The sequence below is a fragment of the Leptodactylus fuscus genome, chromosome 8 (assembly GCF_031893055.1).
Source record: "Leptodactylus fuscus isolate aLepFus1 chromosome 8, aLepFus1.hap2, whole genome shotgun sequence".
Lineage (NCBI taxonomy): Eukaryota > Metazoa > Chordata > Amphibia > Anura > Leptodactylidae > Leptodactylus > Leptodactylus fuscus.
The window spans coordinates 72,852,548-72,865,605 of record NC_134272.1 but is presented as its reverse complement, the minus strand read 5'-3'; positions in this window follow the sequence as shown (position 1 = coordinate 72,865,605).

Genomic DNA, 13,058 nt, shown 5'->3' with positions numbered 1-13,058 from the left:
ATACAAGTAATTAAAATAGTATTTAAAATGATTGTCAGGTATTTGTATTTTGCAATAAAATACTTTTTTTTATTCAGTATTTTGTATCTGTAATTAAGATACTTTTATGAAGTATTTTATGAATTTTAATAGAGATGAGCGAACAGTGTTCTATCGAACTCATGTTCGATCGGATATTAGGCTGTTCGGCATGTTCGAATCGAATCGAACACCGCGTGGTAAAGTGCGCCATTACTCGATTCCCCTCCCACCTTCCCTGGCGTCTTTTTGGCTCCAATAACAGCGCAGGGTAGGTGGGACAGGAACTACGACACCGGTGACGTTGAAAAAAGTAGGCAAAACCCATTGGCTGCCGAAAACATGTGACCTCTAATTTAAAAGAACAGCGACGCCCAGCTTCGCGTCATTCTGAGCTTGCAATTCACCGAGGACGGAGGTTTCCGTCCAGTTAGCTAGGGCTTAGATTCTGGGTAGGCAGGGACAGGCTAGGATAGGAAGGAGAAGACAACCAACAGCTCTTATAAGAGCTAAATTCCAGGGAGAAGCTTGTCAGTGTAACGTGGCACTGACGGGCTCAATCGCCGCAACCCAGCTTTCCGCGGATCCTGAATGGAATACACTGTCAGTGTATTCCCGTATACCCGATATATACCCCCGATACCCGTTCCAACGGTGTGCCCCCCCCCACCTTCACCCCAGAAATACCCTGCAAGTCCCCTAGCAATAGAATTGGGGCTATATACACCCACTATTTTTGCTACTGCCATATAGTGCCATTGTCTGACTGGGAATTCAAAGAATATATTGGGGTTACAAATACCCTCATTTCTTGCTACTGGTATATAGTGCCATTGTCTGACTGGGAATTCAAAGAATATATTGGGGTTACAAATACCCTCATTTCTTGCTACTGCCATATAGTGCCAGTTTCTGACTGGTAATTCAAAGAATATATTGGGGTTACGTGCACCCACAATTTTTGCTACTGGTATATAGTGCCATTGTCTGACTGGGAATTCAAAGAATATATTGGGGTTATAAATACCCTCATTTCTTGCTACTGCCATATAGTGCCAGTTTCTGACTGGTAATTCAAAGAATATATTGGGGTTACAAATACCCTCATTTCTTGCTACTGCCATATAGTGCCAGTTTCTGACTGGTAATTCAAAGAATATATTGGGGTTACGTGCACCCACAATTTTTGCTACTGGTATATAGTGCCATTGTCTGACTGGGAATTCAAAGAATATATTGGGGTTACAAATACCCTCATTTCTTGCTACTGGTATATAGTGCCATTGTCTGACTGGGAATTCAAAGAATATATTGGGGTTATAAATACCCTCATTTCTTGCTACTGGTATATAGTGCCATTGTCTGACTGGGAATTCAAAGAATATATTGGGGTTACAAATACCCTCATTTCTTGCTACTGGTATATAGTGCCATTGTCTGACTGGGAATTCAAAGAATATATTGGGGTTATAAATACCCTCATTTCTTGCTACTGCCATATAGTGCCAGTTTCTGACTGGTAATTCAAAGAATATATTGGGGTTACAAATACCCTCATTTCTTGCTACTGCCATATAGTGCCAGTTTCTGACTGGTAATTCAAAGAATATATTGGGGTTACGTGCACCCACAATTTTTGCTACTGGTATATAGTGCCATTGTCTGACTGGGAATTCAAAGAATATATTGGGGTTACAAATACCCTCATTTCTTGCTACTGCCATATAGTGCCATTGTCTGACTGGGAATTCAAAGAATATATTGGGGTTACAAATACCCTCATTTCTTGCTACTGCCATATAGTGCCAGTTTCTGACTGGTAATTCAAAGAATATATTGGGGTTACAAATACCCTCATTTCTTGCTACTGCCATATAGTGCCAGTTTCTGACTGGTAATTCAAAGTATATATTGGGGTTACGCGCACCCACAATTTTTGCTACTGGTATATAGTGCCAATTTCTAACTGGGAATTCAAAATGCGCAAGGCTCCCGGAAAGGGACGTGGACGAGGCCGTGGGTGAGGTCGGGGGAATAGTTCTGGGGAGCAAGGTAGCAGTGAAGCCACAGGGCGTCCCGTGCCTACTCCTGTGGGGCAGCAAGCATTGCGCCACTCCACAGTGCCAGGGTTGCTTGCCACATTAACTAAACTGCAGGGTACAAACCTTAGTAGGCCCGAGAACCAGGAACAGGTCTTGCAATGGCTGTCAGAGAACGCTTACAGCACATTGTCCAGCAGCCAGTCAGACTCTGCCTCCTCTCCTCCTATTACCCAACAGTCTTGTCCTCCTTCCTCCCAAAATTCCCAAGCTTCACAGAACAATAACCCCAACTGTCCCTGCTCCCCAGAGCTGTTCTCCGCTCCTTTCATTGCCCCTCAACCTGCCTCTCCACGTCACGATTCCACGAACCTAACAGAGGAGCATCTGTGTCCAGATGCTCAAACACTAGAATCTCCTCCATCTCCGTTCGATTTGGTGGTGGATGACCAGCAACCCACCCTCATCGACGATGATGTGACGCAGTTGCCGTCAGGGCATCCAGTTGACCGGCGCATTGTGCGGGAGGAGGAGATGAGACAGGAGTTGGAAGAGGAAGTGGTGGATGATGAGGACACTGACCCGACCTGGACAGGGGGATGTCAAGCGGGGAAAGTAGTGTGGATGTTGAGGCAGGTGCAGCACCAAAAAGGGTAGCTAGAGGCAGAGGCAGAGGTCAGCAGCTTAGGCGAAGCCAGGCCACACCCGGAATCTCCCAAGATGTTCCAGTTCGTACCCAGCTCCGAAAAACTCCCACCTCGAGGGCACGTTTCTCGAAGGTGTGGAGTTTTTTCAAGGAATGTGCCGAGGACAGATATAGTGTTGTCTGCACAATTTGCCTCTCGAAATTGATTAGGGGCTCTGAGAAGAGCAACCTGTCCACCACTTCAATGCGCCGTCATTTGGAATCCAAGCACTGGAATCAGTGGCAGGCAGCAACGGCAGGACAAAGGCCGCCTGCCGTTCACGCCACTGCCACTGCCTCTGCCACTGCCTCTGCCACTGCCACTGCTGACTGTGCTGGCGATGCACTCCAGAGGACGAGCCAGGACACCACTTCATCTGCCTCCGCCACTTTGTTGACTTCTCCCTCATCCTCCCCTGTTCCTGTCTTATCTCCTTCTCCTGCACCATCAAAGGCACCATCAGGCGCTTCTTTACAACAACCCACCATCTCTCAGACATTGGAGCGGCGGCAGAAATACACTGCTAACCACCCACACGCGCAAGCCTTGAACGCCAACATCGCTAAACTGCTGGCCCAGAAGATGTTGGCGTTCCGGCTTGTTGAAACTCCCGCCTTCCTGGACCTGATGGCAACTGCTGCACCTCGCTATGCCGTCCCTAGCCGTCACTACTTCTCCCGGTGTGCCGTCCCCGCCTTGCACCAGCACGTGTCACTCAACATCAGGCGGGCCCTTAGTTCCGCGCTTTGCACAAAGGTCCACTTGACCACCGACGCGTGGACAAGTGCATGCGGACAGGGACGCTACATTTCACTGACGGCACACTGGGTGAATGTAGTTGAGGCTGGGACTGCTTCCCAAACTGGCCCGGTGTACCTCGTCTCCCCGCCTAACATTCCTGGCAGGGACACGAGAAGAACACCCCCCTCCTCCTCCTCCTCTACCGCCTCCTCCTCCGCCACCGCCTCCTCCTCCGCCACCGCCTCCTCCTCCGCTGTTAGATTGCTCCCAGCTACGAGTTGGAAACGTTGCAGCACTGGCGTTGGTAGACGTCAGCAGGCTGTGCTGAAGCTGATCAGCTTGGGGGACAGACAGCACACTGCCTCCGAGGTGAGGGATGCCCTCCTCGATGAGACGGCAATATGGTTTGAGCCGCTGCACCTGGGCCCAGGCATGGTCGTTTGTGATAACGGCCGGAACCTGGTAGCAGCTCTGGAGCTTGCCGGACTCCAACATGTTCCATGCCTGGCCCACGTCTTCAACCTAGTGGTGCAACGTTTCCTAAAGAGCTACCCCAATGTTCCAGAGCTACTGGTGAAAGTGCGGCGCATGTGCGCCCACTTTCGCAAGTCGACAGTAGCCGCTGCTAGCTTAAAATCTCTCCAGCAACGCCTGCATGTGCCACAACACCGGCTTTTGTGCGACGTCCCCACACGCTGGAACTCAACGTTTCAGATGTTGAATAGAGTGGTTGAGCAGCAGAGACCTTTGATGGAATACCAGCTACAAAACCCTAGGGTGCCACAAAGTCAGCTGCCTCAGTTTCACATCCATGAGTGGCCATGGATGAGAGACCTTTGTGACATCCTACGGGTCTTTGAGGAGTCCACAAGGAGGGTGAGCTCTGAGGATGCGATGGTGAGCCTTACAATCCCGCTCTTGTGTGTTCTGAGAGAATCCCTGATTGACATCAGGGATAACTCAGATCACACAGAGGAGTTAGGGATAGCATCCGATCCGTCACAGCTGGAGAGTAGGTCCACACATCTGTCCGCTTCACTGCGTTTAATGGAGGAGGAGGAGGAGGAGGAAGAAGAGTTGTCCGATCATGTGATGGTGATACAGGAGGCTTCCGGGCAACTTCGAATCGTCCCATTGTTGCAGCGCGGATGGGTAGACATGGAGGATGAGGAGGAAATGGAGATTGAACTTTCCGGTGGGGCCAGAGGAGTCATGACAACTAACACTGTGGCAGACATGGCTGAGTTCATGTTGGGGTGCTTTACAACCGACAAGCGTATTGTCAAAATCATGGAGGACAACCAGTACTGGATCTTTGCTATCCTTGACCCCCGGTATAAAAACAACATCTCGTCTTTTATTCCGGTAGAGGGGAGGGCCAATCGCATCAATGCTTGCCACAGGCAATTGGTGCAGAATATGATGGAGATGTTTCCAGCATGTGACGTTGGCGGCAGGGAGGGCAGTTCCTCCAGTAGGCAACCAAGTTCTCACCGGTCCACACAAACGAGGGGCACACTGTCTAAGGTCTGGGACACCTTGATGGCACCCCCTCGCCAAAGTGCCGCCACGGAGGGTCCTAGTGTCACCAGGCGTGAGAAGTATAGGCGCATGTTGCGGGAATACCTTTCCGACCACAGCCCTGCCCTCTCCGACCCCTCTGCGCCCTACACGTATTGGGTGTCGAAGTTGGACCTGTGGCTTGAACTTGCCCTATATGCCTTGGAGGTGCTGTCCTGTCCTGCCGCCAGCGTCCTATCTGAGAGGGTGTTCAGTGCAGCCGGTGGCATCATCACTGACAAGCGCACCCGTCTGTCAGCTGAGAGTGCCGACCGGCTCACTTTGATAAAAATGAACCACCACTGGATAGAGCCTTCATTTTTGTGCCCACCTGTGTAAAGCACCCCAACATGAAACTCCATGTCTGTACTCAACCTCTCCAATTCCTCCGCATCCTCATACTCATCCACCATAAGCGTTGCACAATTCTGCTAATACTAGGCTCCCTCCACCCTGATTTCCCACAACTCTGCTGGTTAGAGGCTCCCTCCACCCTGATTTCCACCAACTCTGCTGGTTAGAGGCTCCCTCCACCCTGCTTTCCCACAACTCTGCTGGTTAGAGGCTCCCTCCACCCTGCTTTCCCACAACTCTGCTGGTTAGAGGCTCCCTCCACCCTGCTTTCCCACAACTCTGCTGGTTAGAGGCTCCCTCCACCCTGATTTCCACCAACTCTGCTGGTTAGAGGCTCCCTCCACCCTGCTTTCCCACAACTCTGCTGGTTAGAGGCTCCCTCCACCCTGATTTCCACCAACTCTGCTGGTTAGAGGCTCCCTCCACCCTGCTTTCCCACAACTCTGCTGGTTAGAGGCTCCCTCCACCCTGCTTTCCCACAACTCTGCTGGTTAGAGGCTCCCTCCACCCTGATTTCCACCAACTCTGCTGGTTAGAGGCTCCCTCCACCCTGCTTTCCCACAACTCTGCTGGTTAGAGGCTCCCTCCACCCTGATTTCCACCAACTCTGCTGTTTAGAGGCTCCCTCCACCATGAATTGGTCCAAACTGGGGGTTTTTAGAGGCTCCCTCCACCATGAATTTGCCCAAACTGGGCTGTTTAGAGGCTCCCTCCACCATGAATTGGTCCAAACTGGGGTTTTTAGAGGCTCCCTCCACCATGAATTGGTCCAAACTGGGGTTTTTAGAGGCTCCCTCCACCATGAATTGGTCCAAACTGGGGTTTTTAGAGGCTCCCTCCACCATGAATTTGCCCAAACTGGGCTATTTAGAGGCTCCCTCCACCATGAATTGGTCCAAACTGGGCTGTTTAGAGGCTCCCTCCACCATGAATTGGTCCAAACTGGGGTTTTTAGAGGCTCCCTCCACCATGAATTGGTCCAAACTGGGCTGTTTAGAGGCTCCCTCCACCATGAATTGGTCCAAACTGGGGTTTTTAGAGGCTCCCTCCACCATGAATTGGTCCAAACTGGGGTTTTTAGAGGCTCCCTCCACCATGAATTGGTCCAAACTGGGGGTTTTTAGAGGCTCCCTCCACCATGAATTTGCCCAAACTGGGCTGTTTAGAGGCTCCCTCCATCATTAATTGGTCCAAACTGGGGTTTTTAGAGGCTCCCTCCACCATGAATTGGTCCAAACTGGGGTTTTTAGAGGCTCCCTCCACCATGAATTGGTCCAAACTGGGGTTTTTAGAGGCTCCCTCCACCATGAATTGGTCCAAACTGGGGGTTTTTAGAGGCTCCCTCCACCATGAATTTGCCCAAACTGGGCTGTTTAGAGGCTCCCTCCACCATGAATTGGTCCAAACTGGGGTTTTTAGAGGCTCCCTCCACCATGAATTGGTCCAAACTGGGGTTTTTAGAGGCTCCCTCCACCATGAATTTGCCCAAACTGGGCTGTTTAGAGGCTCCCTCCACCATGAATTTGCCCAAACTGGGATGTTTAGAGGCTCCCTCCACCATGAATTGGTCCAAACTGGGGTTTTTAGAGGCTCCCTCCACCATGAATTGGTCCAAACTGGGGGTTTTTAGAGGCTCCCTCCACCATGAATTTGCCCAAACTGGGCTGGTTAGAGGCTCCCTCCATCATGAATTGGTCCAAACTGGGGTTTTTAGAGGCTCCCTCCACCATGAATTGGTCCAAACTGGGGTTTTTAGAGGCTCCCTCCACCATGAATTTGCCCAAACTCTGCTGGTTAGAGGCTCAATCCACCCTGATTTTCAAAACAAATGTTGGTGCCAACCTCAACTTACTACAAGGGCCAAATTCACTGCTGGTGACAAGCTCTCCTCACTGCAAGTGACAAATACACGTTTCAAGGTGTTTTCCTACTGTCAGAGAGGTGGTATTGAGTGTGTAAAGTGTGTAGTTGTTAGGCTGTGATGTTGGGGTAATAGAGGGTCTTTGGTGTGTTAGATGCCCCCAGACATGCTTCCGCTGCTGTCCCAGTGTCATTCCAGAGGTGTTGGCATCATTTCCTGGGGTGTCATAGTGGACTTGGTGACCCTCCAGACACGGATTTGGGTTTCCCCCTTAACGAGTATCTGTTCCCCATAGACTATAATGGGGTTCGAAACCCGTTCGAACACACGAACAGTGAGCGGCTGTTCGAATCGAATTTCGAACCTCGAACATTTTAGTGTTCGCTCATCTCTAAATTTTAATTACTGTCTAAATTCAAAACAGTTGTAATTTAAATAATCCGCCTCACTGCACTTAAAAAAACCCCACAACAGCGTGAGTCACGTCATCACTCTCGTTTCTCGTATCTCGTGCGAGGTGTTTAGAGGAGGGAAAATTCCAGCGCGTTCCAGCAACGCATGTCCGCCTTATAGTGAAGCGTGATTTATTTTTAGTTTTTAATCATCCTGATCACGTAATCCATTCCGTAAAATAACTTCAAAAATGGAGGAAAATCGAGGAATGGAGGAGACCAGTGAAGGGGATGCACCCGAAAATTATTCAGATCTCGAAGACCCACATCTCCCTGCAATTTTGGACGGAACTTTTTTAAAAATGTACAAGACTAAATCCGAAGCTGCAGGGGCAGGACAAAAAGTGTCTGCTTACTGCAAGGCCTGTCCAAACAAGTTACTCACGGGTCAAATAAACTCAATGCCCAACTTCCTTAAGCACTTAAGGGTAAGTTATTTATTTACATCATGGTTTGGTTTTTATTTTACAATCCCCAACCCTGAAGCAAATTTTTAAACCAGACGTACGGTTTAGGGGTGTGTGAGTTGAAAATGATAAAAGCCTTTTCCTTTTTTTTTCTTTTTTTTTGCGGGGGGGCAATTTATTTTTTACCACACTAAAAAGACGATTTAAAATTAAAATTAAAAGTTAGATATAATTATATAAAATATAAAAAACTAAATTAATATCCTTTTGTAAAACAAGAAAAATACGTTCAAATAATTTTCTCATGTGTCCCGAGATTCACGAGAATTGACGAGAATCTCGCCCACGCTGCGTTAACTTGTTAATTTGTTCATGATAAAAATGAACAATTTCTGCGTTTTTAACATGTTATTTACTTGTTTTTTGTTTTTTTTTAAAGTATCCTATCGGAATATATTACTGTATGATTATGTCATGAAATACAGTAAATTAGGTTCTTTTGCATATTTTTCCCGCATATTTTTTTAGGTTTTTTGAATGCACATTTTGCGCTTTTCAGAAATCGGGATAGTGTTGCCAATTCCGTTCAATAAAAAAAAAAAAATCTGTATTTTTTTCCCATAAAATGATTAGATTTTTATTTGCATTTTTTATTAAACAATTTTTTAAACCTATATATTATGCTTTCTGATCTATGTATCTATGTGAACAAATTTTTTGTTTAAAATTTTCAAGTATTTTATTATTTTTAAAATACTTTTGAAGTAGTATTTAGTATTTGTATTTAAAATACTTCAGTCATAAGTATTTTGTATTTTGTATTTAAATTACTTTCCCAAAGTATTTTCCCGAACACTGCACCATCTTGGCTATCTCATACATAAATATGGCTTGCATCTATTTAGCATATGATTAAATATGCAGATTCTACTGTTTTACTCCTAAAAATATAAATTTTTATTATTTTGTTAATCCACCTTTGGCTTTCAGCACTGCCTGAATCCTTCTGGGCTCTTGATCAGAATCAAGCATGTCTCAACCAAAATCTGATCCCAGGTTTCTTGTACACATTCCCAATGTTGGTGCCTATTGATCAATGCACTAGGATATGAATACAGCTTTTTCTTCAACTCTACCCAAAAGTGTTTGATTGGGTTGAGGTCTTGGGACAATGGAGGCCAATCCAGCATCTCTACTTCATTGTCATTGAACTCTGTGGGATCACAATGTCATCCTTTTCATAACCATAGTACTCAAGTAAACCATTGTAGTATACAAGAAGTGGAGAGAAAAGCACTGCTCCACCTTTTTTCAAGCAGAGAGGGGAACGGAATCCGCAGGCGGGCAGCAGATGCAGGTGTGAACGTAGCCATAGCCAAGATGATTGTCTATAAAATGATGGTAGTTCAAAGCTGAAGTGGATGGTGATATACAATTCAGACTGCAAGTGCACTGTGGGCAGAGCTTGTTATGGTGCATGATGCCATGATTAAGGATGGGCAAAAGAAAAAGTGAATGAAGGTAAGTATAATTTTGTATTTTTTTCACCTTCCTTAGGCCTCCACATATTATACTTTGGGTCTAAGGCCATTTCGAATGCACAGCATGTAATACTACATTTCTTTCCCATCAAATGTTAAGGATTTGTCTCAGTTGGACAACCAAGACCATATATTAGACTTTCCTTTACATATAGCAAAGATTCCATTTGCTGCCCTTTTCCCGGGCACTGTGGCTTGTTGTTGCCCTGGCTGGCACCACTCTCTGCAGGGAGCTTGCATGGCACTTTACTTTCTCCCTGCCCACTGTGCCCATGGAACAACCAAGACAATGTATCAGACTTTCCTTTACATGTAGCAAAGATTCAGCTTGCTGCCCTTGTCCTGTGTCTGTTTCCTTAGTCAAGGCACCGTGGCTTGTTGTTGCCTTGGCTGGCTCCCCCTCTCTGCAGGGAACTTGTATGGCACTTTACTTTCGCCCTGCCCTCTGCGCCCATGGGACAATCCCATGTCATTTATTTTTCAACTAGAGGGCTGCATGGAGGGTCACTGTTTATAAACAGAATAGTTCTTTTTATCATTGTCCTACGTTCTGTGTGAAAGGACGCCAAGACCAAAGGGCACAAGACAAAGTCCAGACATAAATACAGTGCAGTATAGTCACACATGTCAATGCTGCAATCTTTTCCACTGGGTGAAAGTAACAGAGAGAATCACTGCCTTTATAATAGAGAATCTGAAAGCTCAAGGTGTTTTGAAGACCATCAAGTACATTTGCATGACATTATCTCCTTGGTTGCCTTCTTAAATATGATAAAAAGGAAAAAGAACTTTGAAGAAACTGCTTTATATTTTACATTTAATAAAAAGTGAATGTCCACCTTTGAATTAAATTTTTTTCTCTCTTTTCTGATACAGAATTTCAAGGGTTTGGATTAAGTTGGCATGCTTTCAGCTTTCCATAGGATAGGTTATATAATTTGTTGGTCGGTGGTGGTCTCTATCCGGGGTCCGCCACCAATGTTAAACTGTCAGAACTCTATGATCAGTAAATGAACACCGACCCTGTCTCCTGTGGATAGGTAATAACCGAATAACTCACAAATTACTACAACTATAACACATATAAATATAACATAGATAGATAGATAGATAGATAGATAGATAGATAGATAGATAGATAGATAGATAGAACAGATAGATAGATAGATAGATAGATAGATAGATAGATAGATAGATAGATAGACAGATAGATAGATGATAGATACAGTACATATAGATAGATAGATAGATAGATAGATAGATAGATAGATAGATAGATAGATAGATATTGTAGATAGATATTGTAGATAGATAGATAGATAGATAGATAGATAGATAAATAGATAGATAGATAGATATTGTAGATAGATAGATATTGTAGATAGATAGATAGATAGATAGATAGATAGATAGATAGATAGATAGATAGATATTGTAGATAGATAGATAGATAGATAGATAGATAGATAGATAGATAGATAGATAGATAGATAGATAGATATTGTAGATAGATAGATAGATAGATAGATAGATAGATAGATAGATAGATAGATAGATAGATAGATAGATATTGTAGATAGATAGATAGATAGATAGATAGATAGATAGATAGATAGATAGATAGATAGATAGATAGATAGATAGATGGATAGACATTGCAGATAGATAGATAGATAGATAGATAGATAGATAGATAGAAAGATAGATAGATAGATAGATAGATAGATAGATAGATAGATAGATAGATATTGTAGATAGATAGATAGATAGATAGATAGATAGATAGATAGATAGATAGATAGATAGATAGATAGATAGATAGATAGATAGATATTGTAGATAGATAGATAGATAGATAGATAGCTAGATAGATATTGTAGATAGATAGATAGATAGATAGATAGATAGATAGATAGATGGATAGACATTGCAGATAGATAGATAGATAGATAGATAGATAGATAGATAGATAGGTAGATAGGCAATAGATGATAGATAGATAGATAGATAGATAGATAGATAGATAGATAGATAATAGATAGATGGATAGACATTGCAGATAGATAGATAGATAGATAGATAGATAGATAGATGATAGATAGATAATAGATAGATGGATAGATAGATAGATAGATAGATAGATAGATAGATAGATAGATAAATTCAATACTACTGTATAGGATCGATTTCAATAGACAATTTGCCATGATGGTTTGGGTTTTTTTAAGATGCATTTTAGCAGAATTTGGTTCCACAGGACCCATCACTGCCGGTGTTCAGGACAACTCTTCAAGAACAAATATGTCTTACAAAAGTACAAGAAAAAAGTAACCAGGAAACAAGAGAAAAGTAGAATTGTTTCTAGAACCTGCAGCAACCAATATGTTACGGGGATTTGGATATTACTCAGAAACAAGCTGCACTTTTGCAGAGATCATCATTAGAAATGTAACATCGTTTGCTCTCATTAACCTTCCGCACAGATTAATGTAGCAGCCATAAAGTGATTAACGGCTTTGGTATTATGAGCAATTAACAACCAGTGATATTCAGTGTGTGACCCCATCCTCATAAATCGAGTTATCTGTCAGGCGCCGCATGGTGCTGGTCAATGACCTCTCCCAGTTACATGTTTCATTGATTGGTTACAATCTTATGGACTGATGGACTTTCTATTTCATAACTATATGAGACCGATCCTAAAATGGCAAACTACATACAGTATTTACAGCAGTAACCGGTCCCTTTCTGGGTTTAGCCAGTTATTAACCAGAACAGAGACCTGCTAAGGACCCATACTGCTCATGCCTGATGTGGTCGCCCATACTGAGTGTTCTCCCTGCAATGTCCCATTATAGTACTGTACACCAGTGAATGTCTGGTACTATCATGTAGATGTCACAACACAGAGCCAATTCTTTGCATGTCATTTTTGTGCAAAAAAATTTGACTTTTTGGTATTTTCCACAACGGCATCACTTATGTAAATTTTCCGTTCACCACAAAGATTTTTACATGTTAATAATTCTGGGGATAACTAATAGATTTGATTTTGAGTTTACTTAGTTTTATTTGGGATCTAGGGAAAGGGGGGTGATATAGAATTTTATATATTCTTGATATATTTCTTAAAACATTTTTCTAACTCAATATTTCAATCCGCTCCTCCTGCTCTATAACATGCTGCCTGCAGACTGGACTGCATTTCAATCTGATACATTCTCTTTGAAGGGAACCTTCAACTCTTTGCATCCTTTACTGGGTGACACTCCTCTGATTCCAGCACAGTTTAAGTTATTTCTTTAGCCCCCACCATTCCGGAGCAATCAGTACTGATAATAGTAGATAGTTTCTGACTACCTGTCTGACAGTAGAAAGCCTGATTAGCATATTGGGTAC